The 16,259-nt window shown below is 41.2% G+C and overlaps 1 protein-coding gene across 1 annotated transcript in view; it reads left to right on the top strand.

Annotated features, from left to right (window-relative positions):
- Nucleotides 1–7,099: 7,099 nt before the first annotated feature.
- Nucleotides 7,100–16,259, top strand: part of RNF212 (ring finger protein 212) — a 46,710-nt gene continuing 37,550 nt past the window's right edge. The window contains exon 1 of the mRNA XM_053382814.1: nt 7,100–7,209. The gene's annotated coding sequence lies outside the window, so the exon portion shown is untranslated. The remainder of the gene's footprint in view (nt 7,210–16,259) is intronic.

Below are 16,259 nucleotides of genomic sequence, written 5' to 3'. Positions count from 1 at the left end.
GCTTCAGGATCTGTCCTTCCAGTGAGCACTCAGGGCTGATTTCCTTAAGAATGGATAGGTTTGATCTTCTTGCAGTCCATGGGACTCTCAAGAGTCTCCTCCAACACCATAATTCAAAAGCATCAATTCTTCGTTGATCAGCCTTCTTTATGGTCCAGCTCTCACTTCCATACATCACTACTGGGAAAACCATAGCTTTAACTATACAGACCTTTGTTGGCAAGGTGATGTCTCTGCTTATTAAGATGCAGAGACTAGCACATTCAGCTAGTCACTCAAAAAAGGCATTCTGTTGGTTATAATTTTGTCATTTATTTGTTTTTCAGAAATGTATTACTCTCTAATAGTGTGGTAGGAGAGCTGGGGGGAAAAAACCTTATATCTGGCAACCAAGGTGCCCCTTGGGTTTCAGATACTACGTGGCTAGACGAGTCTAAAAAGCCTGGGACACAAATTTTCATGGCCCTCTAGTGGCTATGGTGGCTCATTTGCCATATGTAATGTATTTAGTGTTGTTTCAACAGTATACTCAATTCTGACCAAACTAAGCTTCCTGATAAATATTGTGCTCTGGGGGACTTATTATTTCCTTGACTGTGCTTTAAAAATTTTGATTCTTTGAACACTGTGTGCTCCCAGTCCTCATTACTGAAACCCACATCTTTGATTTATTTATTTTTAATGACAGCAAACAGTTGCTCGTCCTGCTGTGACAGCTGTCACTCTTTTCTGTGTGTGGTGGCAGAGGTTATTGTAGGGGGAAAGCCCTAAGGATGTGGATGGTCCATTTTCAGTAGTGGCTGGTGCCTGTTGAGACTGGTAGGGAAGAAAGAAGAGAGGCCAACAGTACATAGAGGCAGAGACAACTCATTCTAGTTTCGTCCCCATCCCCATCCTCCCTACTGAGTTCTACAGGGGCAACACTGACCCTAAGGTGGAGAAAGCTGACAGTCAGTGCCATCCCCATAACTGGATGTAAGTAGGAAGAGAGGCCATTGGAGGCTGATTGAGGTTGGTGGGGCAGCCCTCCATTTGCATAACAGACAGGCCTCCGCTGTCCATTTCTGCTTGGAACCCGGCGGAAGAGACGGAAAATAGCTGGTCTCTTTTCATAAAAATGGACCTCATACAACATTTCATTTGGTTTATGAAATGTTCATGAGATTTATGGGGTTTAGAAAGAGGAAGTGTATCCAGTTCAAGTGTATCCAATTCATAAAGCTCTTTCAATATGCATTCTGTTTTACAGTTCAGCTGTAAAATATACTTTGTGCCCATCCTTATTATATTTGGGCTTTTTTTTGTTACAAGCCCCATCTTCCCTCAGGGTACGTTTTGACATTTCCCAAACTTCCTCACTTCTGCATTCAGTGCAGACTGAGGGGAAGGCGGCTTCTGTAGGAGAGCTCATCTGCAGCTTGTGTGCTTCTAGGGTCAGCCTACCCATGAGGCAAGGTGAGGAACTGCCTCAGGCAACAGGGGCAGCAGATCAGGCCTCCAAGGAATGCCTTGCCCATGGCAGCGACGTCTATGCCATGCTTCTCTTGGTGAATAGTAGGTTCAGAGAAGGTGGTTGTGCTCACACAGTTCAAGTTCCACCTCCTTGATGACGATTACATCCCACCTCTCTAAATATGTGGACACAGGCATCCATGTTGAGGCAATTCTCAACCATCTCAAGGCTAGCTGGTTTGATTCATCTGCCTGCCTGAAATCGCACAGGGAAGCTCAGAAAGAATCACATTGCCCATAGTTTGTGGTTCAGAGAAAGTGCTACCATGGTTTCAGGTCAGGAGTTTTCCAAGATATGCTGGACTCAGACCGTATAAGAGTTGAAATGGGAATCACTGGCACCTTGAATTGTGCCAAGACTTGACAATGCAATCAATATAGTTGTTGAGTATGGTCATAGAGGCCCACACTCAACAGCTGATAGGATAAGATACAACTTGCAAACAGGCATCAAGGTTAGTTCCATGTGCAGTGCCAGGCAGTGGTAAGTCCAAGCATCCATAATAATTCTAGTGATGATCCTGCTGTGGAAGTGCACTTAACACATTTTGAGCACATGTACCTGGATCAAACTTAGGTAGAACTACTCCTCCTTGTTTCCTGCTGAAGTATTATGCTCAGGGCCGATTGGCTGGTTCTTATGCCAGTCATAAAATTAAAAGGCGGAACCTAGCTATAGATTGAGAGCATTTTCCTGTTGGTGAAGCTTTCCTTTGCCAGTCTTTCCTTTGAGACTGACAATCAACAATGTCCACAAAGAAAAGATCTCGATGCTGTACTAACTTTGCTGTACCTCTCCTTCACTAATGAATTAACTTTGGTCGTGACTAACAGGAAAATTATTAGAACTAACTGCTACCCTTTATTATCCCTTCCTTATCCACTATCTATTTCTGACTGAGTCTCACAGAAGAACTGATGAATAAACCAGGGGTCAGCAAACCTTTTCAGCAGGGGGCCGGTCCACTGTCCTTCAGACCTTGTGGGGGGCCGGACTATATTTGGGGGGGGGGAATGAACAAATTCCTATGTCCCACAAATAACCCAGAGATGCATTTTAAATAAAAGGACACATTCTACTCATGTAAAAACATGCTGATGCCTGGACCGTCCGTGGGCTGGATTTAGAAGGCGATTGGGCCGGATCCGGCCCCCAGGCCTTAGTTTGCCTACCCATGGAATAAACTGTCCCACCCAAATTTTGTTACCGTCACAAATATTTGATATCAGAAACAGAATTTATATTTGAACATAATTTATCTCATGTTCTCTTTTTTCAAAGTCATTCACAATTTGGTGTGCCAGAAGACAAGTGATATAAATAAAGTATATCTGAATCAACATGCACTGTGTGCATTTGAGTTACACGTTTTTTTCATCCTTGAGCAGGATTTCCTGAAATTCATTGGCTGCACACGTCCAGTGTGAGAAGTAAAACTGACTTCTGTGAGATTTATTTCTGAGTAAAACACACAGAGAACTGGGCTTTAAGATTGTGTGCCTGACCAAATCACACAGAGAAAGCAACACATGATCCTGCATTAACAAAGCACAGCACGTTGCCATCCCATAGTCTCTGTGCTATTAGGAGCCTGGCTTTTATAACAGTCATTTTAAAAGAAAGAGAGAGAGAAAGAAAAGCACTCACAAGGTTAGCTGCTGCAGGGATTGTTAACAAATTGCAACAAATTCTTTCCTAACTTAATATGGTTTAAATTATACATATCTTTTCCTGAGCAGAATGTGTAACTTTGCCTGCGTGCGGAATAAAAGTAAGTTGGTTGCGTGCTTGAAAAGACTAAAGGAGAATGAAATAAAGTTCTGTCACTTTAAAGCCTTCCTCCCCCTTCCAACACCACTATCCACTAATTGCCTGCAGCAAATCTATTGGGGAATTGCGTGCAAACTCTGACATAACCCCAGGCTTAACATAAACTAAACTCTCTCAGGTCATTGGCAAATAACAGGTATATCCGGTTATGCTTTTGTACCTGTCTGCACACAAATTAAAAGTGCATGTAAAGTTACCATAATGAAAGGCAGAAGGGAGGAGGGAGGGAGAGCTAATAACCAAGTGGCTCACGCTATTCATTACTCTCCTCACCAGTGTCCTAAAAGGCAGATGGAACAAAGCAACGCCTAAATCGCTGGGTGCAAAAAATTGCACCACAGGATTCTGTTGCACTGCAGTACTGTTGTATTGCAAATTACTTTGCTAGGATTTTTCACAGAGAAACAACAAAGGGATCCTGCCATGCACTGCCCAGAGTCGTCTTATTAATATTATTTATTATTATTTATTACATTTCTATACTGCCCTTCATCTGACGATCGCAGGATGGTTTACAATATAAAAGCACTAAAATGCATACCATAATAACAAACAAAAACACACCCAGTTTGGAAAGCCATAGGCCTGGGGAAAATAAATGTTTGTGCCTGGTGCCTAAAGATATGTAACAATAGGCTTGCCATATTTCTGACATGTCCTGGTGTTTGGGTGTAAAAATGACGAGGGCAAAAATGCCAAATCGGCAAAATGTCAGGGAAAACCTGGGTGTATGGCTTAAAATCACCATATTGGGGGGAGGAATTTTACTTTTTGAAATTTGGCAACCCTATTAACAAAGGCACTAGGCGAGCCATCTTGTCTTAATGTATTCGGGGGAAATGCATCCCCTTGTGGGAAGGAGCATATTGCCATTTCTTTTTCCATTTCAGCAGACACGGGAGACTGAATGATACACAAAGGTCTGGATTTTATTCCTAGTTCCATCACGAATCTTCAGAGTGATGCTTGAGAATAACCAAGACTGAAGTCATGAAACCCAACAGCTGATAAGCCACCTCCTTTATCAGAGTTTCTGAAAAGTATTAAAAATTAAAAGGCCTCTGGGAGTGGTCATTTTTGCATCAAGTTAAAAGCAGATGAACTTTTAAAATGCTGTTATTCCAATATATAACAAAGTAGACTCCCCCCCCGCCCCCCTTTTCATCTGCCATTTCTGTCTTGTATCCATGGCTCCCAGCCTCAGATGATACTGCAGTTATAACACGGGTGTTATATGAATACCCAAAAGCAAATTAACAATGATAGTAAATGGCAAATGTGTGGGGGGTTTTCTAGTGGGATGCTCCAGAACAGAATACCAGCTCCTTCGTTTAGGCCACCAGAGGCAAATAGCTTTGTCCCCAAAAGTTAGTAGGGAGGGAAGAATAGGGCTGCCATATGTCCAGATCTTCCCAGACATTACCAGGATTTCAAAGGCGGGATTCCCCGGGGAAGTATGGCAACCCTAGAGGTATCCCTGTGCATTCAGGCTACCATTGTTTGTCAGCAATGTGAAGCTGGTGGTGGGTGGCTCCTTTGCTCCAGAGAGGAAATATTCTGGATGGGGATGTGAGCTCAAGTTGTGTGTGTGTGTGTGTGTGTGTGTGTGTGTGTGTGAGAGAGAGAGAGAGAGAGAGAGAGAGAAACTGTGTGATTTGTGAGAGAGAGGAAATATATATTTGCAGGGTGTGTGTGAAGGAGGGAGGAAGTGATCTCTTATGTTTTCTGTGCATGTGAGAGAAAAGGCTGTACGTATGCTAGGTCAGTGAGGGGGGACGTGTACTTGGACAGAGAGGGATGTATGTATGTATGTATGGTGTGTTTGTGTTAGAGAGGCGTGAGGCATGTATGCATGTGTGTGAGAGTGGCGGAAAGATGCACCAGGGGCCAGGAAAGAGAAACATATATGTGTATACTGTATATGAAATTTGCGTGTGAGAGGGAGAGAGACAGGCCTGTGTGCATGTGTGAGCATGTGCAAGACAGAATGTAGTTGGCCACTAAGCATGAGGTAAGCATGGGGGCAAGTAGTGATGACTCTCTTCTCTCTCATTTTGTACTATGCCACACACACCCCGCCATGGCACACACTGTGTGCTACACCACACACCTCACAGTGGCCATTTTGTCCCCACCCCTGCCCAATAATTTTTATTGGTTTTCATGTAAATACAGGAACTACATATAACTACAGTAACTTTTTAAAAAATTAATATTTATTAAAGTTTTAAAGGTTACAGAAAGAAAAAGCAAAAAACACCATTTTAAACAGAAACAATACAACACATCTCAATAAAAGAAAAACAAGAATGAGAAAAAGAAAAAAAAACAAGAAAAAAATAAAATCCATTAAAAAAACAAAAAAGAAGAATACGGCACATCTTCCCATACCTTATCTTTCATTAGCTTATTTCCTTGACCTCCTCACACCTCCCTTTTTTGTAGTTCGATTATCTGTTTCAGCAAATCTTTTCCATCTTTTTCAAATTTTTGTTCTGTAATTTATCTTAATATAATGTATCTTTACTTTCCCTCCTTTCACCAATTAATAGTCAGTTTTTCCCAAATCCTTTATAACATTTCTGCTAAAGCCACATAACATAATTCCAACATCCTTCTAACATTCATTAATTTTGCAATGTTTCTGTAAATAGTCTTTAAATTTCTTCCAATCTTCCTCCACTGACTCTTCTCCCTGGTCTCGGATTCTGCCAGTCATTTCCGCCAGTTCCATGTAGTCCATCACCTTCATCTGCCATTCTTCCCGGGTGGGTAGATCTTGTGTCTTCCAGTACTTTGCAATAAGTATTCTTGCTGCTGTTGTGGCATACATAAAGAAAATTCTATCCTTCTTTGGCACCAATTGGCTGACCATGCCCAGGAGAAAGGCCTCTGGTTTCTTCAGAAAGGTATATTTAAATACCTTTTTCATTTCATTATAGATCATCTCCCAGAAAGTCTTAATCCTTGGGCATGTCCACCAAAGGTGAAAGAATGTACCTTCAGTCTCTTTACATTTCCAACATTTATTATCGGGCAAATGGTAGATTTTTGCAAGCTTGACTGGTGTCATGTACCACCTGTATATCATTTTCATTATATTCTCTCTTAAGGCATTACATGCCGTAAACTTCATACCTGTGGTCCATAACTGTTCCCAGTCAGCCATCATAATATTATGTCCAACATCTTGTGCCCATTTAATCATAGCAGATTTCACCGTTTCATCCTGAGTATTCCATTTCAACAGCAAGTTATACATTCTTGACAAATTCTTAATTTTAGGATCTAGCAGTTCTGTTTCCAATTTTGATTTTTCCACCTGGAAGCCAATTTTTTTGTCCAAGTTATATGCCTCCATTATCTGGTAGTAATGAAGCCAATCTCGCACTCTATTTTTTAATTTTTCAAAACTCTGCAGTTTTAATCTGTCTCCCTCTTGTTCCAAAATTTCCCAATATTTCGGCCATTTGGCCCATATAACTACAGTAACTTGTCCAGTCGTACTCAGTGGCCATTTTGTGACTGACACTAGTCTTAGTTTTTAATTCATTATAACTCAAAGTAATAAACATCATCTATAAAATGTTAAACATCTTGATTTTTATTATGTATTTTTGAATATACATCCAACAAGCCATTAAAAAATGGTAATGACAATTGAAACAAAAGTTTTGAAGGTAGATGAATCTTGCTTCTTCTTTTTCTTTAGCTCATTGCACATTTTGGATTTCTGCCAGTCACACTGTGGGTGAAGACCAGGAGCTCTGACCTGGGGGCAAGAGGCATATCCCTCAACTTGTGTAAGCTGAAGCACAGCTTGGTGAAGCTTGTCATACCTTGAATCAAACTCATCTAGCATACAGGTGAGCTAAAGGGTCTTTCCCAGTCCTGGGGGACAGTGGAATATCACACCATAGAGGTATTAATTAACAAGATGATCGAATGCGTTCAAGAATCGGCAAGATAACTGATCAGAAGGATGGAGGATTTTGATGAAGGATGGAGTGAATTCTAAACTTCCTACATTCCTTAGAAAGCCGTCCCCGCTGAAGCCAGGCCCCTGGGGGCACCCAAATGTAATTAACACAGGAGATTCACCACTTCCCCTAATAAAGATGACAGGAATAATCTCATAAAGTAAATGAGAGACAGTTCCCCAAGGTGATCATTCTAGACAGAGACGTGTCGCTGCAGTTACAGGGAAGTCTGTAAGCACCTGCCACTAGAGGGTCTTAAGGAACAGGATGCTCCAGTGAGACTTGCAGTGAGTGGGAAGGAGGAACATCTTGTGAGCTCTCAGAAGAAAGTTACATGATTTACAGTCCACTCCTGAGGCCTGTGCGCTGCTGGCACATGTGCCCTAGGGACAATATATTCCCAACAGTAATGGTGTAATAATACAGAATGGTACTATTATCCTGGCACTGCAGGCAGAAAAGGCAGCTCACCTGGTTGTACTTTCACACCCCTCCATAGCATATTGTAATGCTTAATTTTCAATATATAGTTTCAGGATCACAGTGGTTTTCACGAGCTTAAATTCATATACGTTGACACACCTTCTTCCTCTTCCTCTTCTGAAAAACTAAACAAAGAGACGTGCAGAATTAAAAAGCATATACAGTGGTACCTCGGGTTAAGTACTTAATTCGTTCCAGAGGTCTGTACTTAACCTGAAACTGTTCTTAACCTGAAGCACCACTTTAGCTAATGGGGCCTCCTGCTGCCGCCGCGCTGCCGGAGCACGATTTCTGTTCTTATCCTGAAGCAAAGTTCTTAACCTGAAGCACTATTTCTGGGTTAGCGGAGTCTGTAACCTGAAGCGTATGTAACCCGAGGTACCACTGTATACACTATTGATACAACTACAGTAAAAGAATTTAAAGCCAAAACATGCAATCTGACAGCAGCACAAAAGTCAATAAAATCTTAACATTTCAAAGCCTCAGAGAGAAAACCTTTAAAAGCATCAAATTTAAAATTGCACACTAAAAGTCCATTGAAACAAAAGAGATATTTAAAAGATGTCTAAAAACCAACAATGTCCTAATAACATAGGAAGCTGCCTTACACAGAGTCAGGCTTATTGGTCCATCTAGTTCAGCACTGCCAACATTGACTGGCAATAGTTTTCCAGGAAGATGCCAGGGATTCAACCTGGTGGGTCTACAAAAGGGTCTGCTATGCATTCACATTATTATGAAAAAATTATACATTGCAAACATCTCCTTTCCTCTGTTGCCAACTTTACCCAGCGAACATGAATGGGAATATTGAAATACTGGATAATTCTATGATTAAAAATGCTTGGTGCAGTATTGTTAATATATATTGACTAGTAAACACAGCTTGCATTTTACAAATATAAATAAATACCTAGTGGCCATAAAGGAAATTCCTACAGTCATCCAATCTCAGGTGTCTCCCCTCTTAAGCTACTGAAATCTGTGAAGAGAAAATGTATGTCCCATCTCTGTGACAGGGCTGGCTCTCATTTGGAAAGTTAGTCGCTGGAATGAGAGACAATTATGCATTTCAAGTATTAGGTTTTTAAAAAATCATACAGTCACCTGTCGGTCACGCCCCAAATTTGCTCTTGCAACAGAAATGCATAAAGCAGCATCCCAGAGAAGCTCAGAGAGGGGAAAATGAAACTAACGTTTAAAGAAGGAGAAGCACTTGCTACTTTAAGATATGATGGACTCTGCTAAAGAGAAAGCAAAAGGTAGAGTGTCCCAATATTTAAAGACTATGGTCCCACCCACCAAGTTGCTACATGCAATTTGCCCCAGCAACCTGGTCAGCCAATCGTTGCACCAGGCAATAGCCATTAACCTGCCTGGTAACAGAGGGCTGGCCTGGCGGCCCACACCGCAACCCGTGCTCTCATTTTAGGGAGAACACGCTTTGCTACTTAAAGAGCAGTTGGGCAGTCAAGCAATTAACTGCAGTAGGGGGAGAAAAAGGGCTGAGGAGAAGGTAAATGGTGTTAATTGCCCCAGCAGAGCAACTCTATATCATCTATCTATCTATCATCTATCTATCTATCTATCTATCTATCTTACACACACACACACACACACACACACACACACACACACACACAGACACACCAGGGAGAAACAGTTTTATAACATCAATCTGTCATAGCCTTATTATAGCATAATGTTACAGCCAGAGCTATTTTTCTAGAAAAAGAAGTGCTGGAACTCACCATGAACACCCCCTTGTTCTCTTATAATGGCAATGGCACCTACCTGAGAGGTGCCAGAACGGAGTTGTGGCGAGTTCAGGCTGAAAAATAAAAGCACAACAGCATTATACCATTATAGTGCTGTATCTTTCTTTCATTTAAACAACCAAGGGAAAGTGTTTTAGAGAAATTCAAAAACAAAAATAGAAACACTGTGATAAAATGGCACTCACCACATTATAGTGAATGTCTGCTGAGCTGCAAATGTTCCCACCCACAGCAGCTATGCCATGCCTACTGGTGTGGACAGAACATTGCAGGATGTACATATAGGGGTGGGGGGTGGGAATGCAACAGGGTAGAAAACCAATTGCAATTCTACATGTAGCAATGATCAGGTAGGACTAGGAGCCCCTCATTTAAAAAACAGCCTAAGTCTAGGATTGACCATGTTGCTGGGGAAAACAGGCAAGGAAGCAGAACTAACAAGGGGCCAAAACAGGCATAGGCAAACTCAGCCTTCCAGATGTTTTCAGACTACAACTCCCATGATCCCTAGCTAACAGGACCAGTGGTCAGGGATGATGGGAATTGTAGTCTCCAAACATCTGGAGGGCCGAGTTTGCCTATGCCTGGGCCAAAACAAACCTCACTTGTAGGAAGGGTTTTTGTGGAAAGAGGGAGCACCACAGTCTTGTTTGCCACACCTACTGCAACTCATTCTGCAACCTGGATTGCCTGTTCACTCTTTGAGGGACGATTGCATGTGAATTGCATGTGAGCTTGAAAACAGTGCACACACAGAGGAACATATGTAGGATCTGCAAGCAATAGCTGTAATTACATAAGTATAGTGGAACAAACATTGTCTAACCAGCTAGGATCTGTGAAAGAAAAAAGAAAAAGAAAAGAAAGAAATACCTCGGAGCAAAGTTCATTGAAGTAATTTATCTTCCTCTTGAGATATTCCTGCTGTGGCTTGAATTTGCCTGGAGTTAGATGAAGCCGATATCATCAGACCATCATACGTTGCACGCAGGTTGTGAATAATGCTGGTAAAGGCTAATAAAAATAAAGAGATTAGCAGCCACCCTCCAATAGTACAAAGGTAGTATGTTTCAGAAGCTGTGGTTTAAGCAGGAAGCCACAAAAGGTTGAAAGAAAGATATAGAGACACTGACCATAACTAGTAAGAAACATAAAAAATATGGAATGCTTGCTGAATAATTGAGCAAAAAAAAGGGGGGGAGAACCAGTATTATTATTATTATTATTATTATTATTATTATTATTATAGGGTTGAAGAAGAGTTTAAACAGAATTTGACCATTACAACGGAACTGACCTTTTCCACATCAAACTCCATCTTTCACTATGTGCCTGCTTGTGTCTGAACCCCTTGTGGATTGCCCCCCTTTTTAAAAAGCACATGACTAATTCTGTGCAAAATTCTACACTAAACATTTGTCTATTATATGTATTATACATACACAAGAGGCAAGTCCATTTGGTTGTGTATTGCTGCAACATGGGTGTATAAGTATTGATCTGTAAGTATTTTTATACTTGTTACATTTATTTATGTGCTGGTTACCTTAGGAAAACTGGAGTAGTACATGTATATAATATATATATATAATATTATATGTATAGTAGTGCATATAATATACTAGAGTTGTTTGTATTTTTTGAGAAATTGGTTCTTTAAAAAATTGCTTCTCATTAAGATCAAGGATATTGATAAGCAAGGCATCAGAAAATTCCATCCCTATTAGTCCTGTCTCCTGTTTTTTAAAAGCCTGGCAACTAGTTGCAAACAACAGCTTATCTGCTGTGCTTATCGGCATAGAATCTGTGGCACCTACCTGCTTCCATGTGAACCAATACAGGCCTTTGTGTTCTCTTAATTTGGCAAGACGGAACCTTTTTATAGAGTCAGTCTAAACTTTTGGCAGCAAAAGCTGGATTCCTTGGTTTCCATAGTCCACGGCAAGACGGGCAAAAGAACTGGCCCGATTTGAAGGAGTAAAGCAGTGGGCCCTGGTGTGTGATTTCCCCCAGTTAACTACATTTACCCTTTTACAAAATAAAAAGGAATAAAGGGGAGTTGCTAACCTTTGTGTGAGAGACTCTTGATGAAAATGAGAGCAAATAAAGATGCCTATAGCTGTGTTCTACATCCTACCATTCATTTATTCTTAATTAATGTTGTTCAGCTTTTAAAAAATAAATAAAATAAATGTGGAGCAGGCATCCCAAATGAAGGAAAAAGAAAGTGTTATGCTTTAAAAAAAAATCAGGTGACTATGAGAACAACCACTGAGCACAAGTCTTTCACAGCCTTTCTACCTGATTTAGTTACCATGTAGAAGCTACCTTAATACATGCAAATCACATGAGCCCTCACATGTATACAAAGCACAGGTGCACACTAGGTTATGCCCAGCGGTCATGCCCTTGACCTCAATGTTTTTAAGGGTGGGTTCTGGGTGCATTGTGCCTATACATAAACAACCAAGCACCTGTTGCTCCTATGCTTGATCTGCAGCCTTCATTTTTTAAATAGGATGAATAATGAGAGCCTATGCATAGTTGGGTATGTGCATTGGGTATATTGATGTAAAGGTAAAGGGACCCCTGCCCATTAGGTCCAGTCGTGGATGACTCTGGGGTTGCGGCACTCATCTCACTTTATTAGCCGAGGGAGCCAGCGTACAGCTTCCGGGTCATGTGGCCAGCATGACTAAGCCACTTCTGGCGAACCAAAACAGCACACGGAAATGCTGTTTACTTTCCCGCCGGAGCAGTACCTATTTATCTACTTGCACTTGTGCTTTCAAACTGCTAGGTTGGCAGGAGCTGGGACCGAGCAACGGGAGCTCACCCCGTCACGGGGATTTGAACTGCCGACCTTCTGATCGGCAAGCCCTAGGCTCTGTGGTTTAGACCTATGTACCTATGCACATATAAGGCACAGTGGGTGCACCCTGATTCCCTCCATCCCCATCTGCAACCCCACCCTCTCACAAAAAGGAATGCCTAAACAAAGCTCTGGGCTATGACTGACCTATGGGGCTGTCCAAAAACTACATGATTCTTCCATTGACAACTGAGATATTTTTTGGCTTTAATACTGATTGACAGCTGAGAACTGGAATTACCCAAGTAAGCCTAAGAGTCACAAATTCACTCCCTGCTTTTCAAAGTGGAGAAATGAAAGGTGTGAAAGTAAATGATTTTCTAATGTAGCTAGAGGCATTCACTTGAAACAATTTGATTTCTTTCCTAGAACATACTAGTTCTGAAAGCTAAACTAGCAACACGGAAACGATAAAGCATATATGGTACTGATGATAGATGCTATATGTAGAATACAGATGCACAATAAACTTGCTAAGTTCAGTGCTATCTTCTTGTATTTTTAATGCTGCAATAAGTAGCAGATGTCATGATGGACTGCCATTGCTCACCTGAACTCTGGGCAGCCATGCTACTGCTGCTTACCTGATGAAAGAGGTGGAGGGGTGAGGTGGTGGCGAGTACAGCGTGGAGAAGAGGCACTGTTGGGGCCAATCAGGTGCTCCTACTGGTGCATTTGTCACTGCCTTGTCCCACCCCTCTGCCTCCCAGTAAGCAGCAGTGACACAACCAACTGGAGGTCAGGTGAGCCGCAGGGCCCCACCACACTCTCTGCTCCTGGCCACAATCCCACACAGACACCTTGGAATGAATCCCATTGAATACAGTGGGGCATACTTCATTCTGAATAGACATACATAGGATTCCACTGTAAAATATCTATACCATAATAGCATACCTCCTTCATTCTGATTATATTCCATGCTACGAGATTTATGAAGCACAGTGGTTCAGGCAAAGTTATTTTAATGACTTTAGCTCACACCTGTGGGTTACTTTCTTCCCTTCCCTCCCGAACTACTGTAGCTGTGATTTGGTTCCTATTGATTGAACTGATGAAGCTGAATATCCGTTTGATTTGACATAATGATTCTTTATAAATATTCCTTTATTAGAAGGTGAATTCATAGCCTGGACATGATCATTTAACTGAATTTTTCAATTGTTTTACACAACCAAAAATAAAGCCTGAAAGTGGCAGAAATCTGTTTCTAATTCAGCTTTTGGTACAAATATCTTTAAAATCTGTGGTTTCTGTTCTCTAGCATGAAGCCGTTGACTATACATGGTGGTGCCTGTTTAAATTATTATTATTATTGTTTACTTGGGACTGCACCTCTGCTCACTGCTTGCCAACCCCCTGCCCCCGCCAGAGCTTTTCCTTCCCACCCCATGCAACTACTAAGTTCCCTTTCCCCCATTGCAGCCTCATTTATGAAGGTATTTCTCTCGTCTACTCTGCAGGCTTTCTCTGCACCCACTTTCATTTTCATTCCAATGTCCATGCCTCCTCCTCCTTTTCTGCAGGCCTGCTTGCACACAGACCACACCCCTGGTCATCTCCTGCCCCTTCCCATTAGAAATGAGGCAGGCATCATCCATGCTAAGTTTTGGTTTTATTTCAGGAGGCCTTTGCATTGTGAACGTTGTTCTCATGTTTTATTCTACCTTTTAAATCTTGTCTGTTGTGTGCTGTATTTTTTCTGTAAGCTGCTTTGAGATGAAAACTGAAAAGAAGGGCATATATTTCTTACATAAATAAATAGAACCCAATATTGCATGCGCACAATAAGACTTCCTCTTCCTCGCTTTCCCCTTGCAGTCTCTGGCACATCCTTAAATATGCTCAGGAAGGTCTCCCAACCCTCAGGAGCAGATCTGGGGGAAACACAGGCGTTATATGCCCTACTGCCTCAAATATTTCTGCAAATCACTGTGTGTGTCTTTATGAAAATGCGACTTACTTTAAGGCATCAGAGATAGCAATCTTCTTGTTGTGTTATGATTCCCTGTCTCAAGGCAAAAGAGAAGTGAATTAAGATGAGCGAGTGTCTGGCCTTACAGTTTTTCAATCCTTTTCAACCTCTTGTTCACCCTCTTAGCATGTGAACAAATCAGAATGAAGTAAGTTAAGAGGTTATTTTAAAAATAAACAGAACGACAAAGAAACCACAGATAGAGATAGATAGATAGATAGATAGATGATAGATGATAGATAGATAGATAGATAGATAGATGATAGATAGATAGATAGATGATAGATAGATAGATGATAGATAGATGATAGATAGATAGATAGATAGATAGATAGATGATAGATAGATAGATAGATAGATGATAGATAGGTAGATAGATAGATAGATAGATAGATAGATGGTGATAGATAGATAGATGATAGATAGATAGATAGATGGTGATAGATAGATAGATGATAGATAGATAGATAGATAGATAGATAGATAGATAGATAGATGATAGATAGATAGATAGATAGATAGATAGATAGATAGATGATAGATAGATAGATAGATGATAGATAGATAGATGATAGATAGATAGTAACCTACTGTCAAGGTAGTAACCTACTGTCATATGGATAGATAAGCAGGTAGGGAAGTGGAGGAGCCCTCTCTTAAACCCTCTTACCCACAAATTAAGCTACATATAGGTTTGTAGGAAGTTCAGTTTCTCTTCACTTCATAAACTACATCATAACCTCTCCCACAAGAGCAGTCTTAAGTGCCTTCTTTTTTAAAAAAAATCAATGGGAAAGTGTTGACAAGTGTTGTCATGCAGAAATTAATTCTTTCAGCAAAATCTTCCATGGCTTAGAGTGATTTATACAGTGTAAAATATTTGGCAAAACTGAAATCCATTTATCCTGTTTAAACAATGGAACAAAAGTATGAATGCAAACATTCCATTCAGCTCAGCAGCTTGGTTACTGGCTTTAAAACCAAGATATTCACAACTGCAACATCTAGTTTAAGGTCCATTAAGCTGACACATAAAAAGTTTCCACAAGTGCTTGAAAATTTTCTCAATTAGTAGGTGGAGTCTCCTGCTCACCAGAAAGCTTTGGGTGGTATCCAATGTTAGCTTCTGTGGCAATTCACTTGTCAGTTGCCGTATCTTTTGATGAAGTGGAACCTCCTCCATGAAAGCGCACATCTTAAATCTGTATTTGGGTACAATACAGACCAAAACATTTTTCATGCACCCAATGAAAACGTATGCCATAAGTGTACAATGCTAGCTGTAATTAAGATGCATAGATTATTGTCTGGGAGCTATCATGTTGGGACTGGGACACAGCTATAACATTCCCTGAGCCCTCATCTGTTAACCTCTCTGCCTTTCTCAGCTTTTCCAGGTCAGCCACCTTGGCCTCAAGAGAACAAACTTGTTCCAGGAAAGCCAGGAACTCTTTGCACCAAAGATACACCCACAACTTCTGTCCAATAGGCACATGACAGACAGCGCAAAACACTCTCAGAGCCTTGCTGGCTTTCCACTTGCATAACTGTTTTTGTAGTTTATTGAGTTACCGTATTTTTTGCACCATAACACTTACTTTTTTCCTCCTAGAAAGTAAGGGGAAATGTCTGTGCGTGTTATGGAGCGAATGCCTGCGGGTGGCGGGGGGGATCTGCTGCAGTCATGAGCAGAGGATCCATCGTTCCCCTTCCTTCCCTCCTCCATGGTTACAAAGCATGGATCCACATGGATCCTCAGGATTTTTGCATTGGGCTACTCCAAACTCACTGTCAGATCACATGTCTGTGGCCACAGCATGAACCA

Source organism: Podarcis raffonei, chromosome 3 (genome assembly GCF_027172205.1).
Source record: "Podarcis raffonei isolate rPodRaf1 chromosome 3, rPodRaf1.pri, whole genome shotgun sequence".
Classification (NCBI taxonomy): Eukaryota; Metazoa; Chordata; class Lepidosauria; order Squamata; family Lacertidae; genus Podarcis; species Podarcis raffonei.
This window is presented reverse-complemented; position numbering and strand designations above follow the sequence as displayed.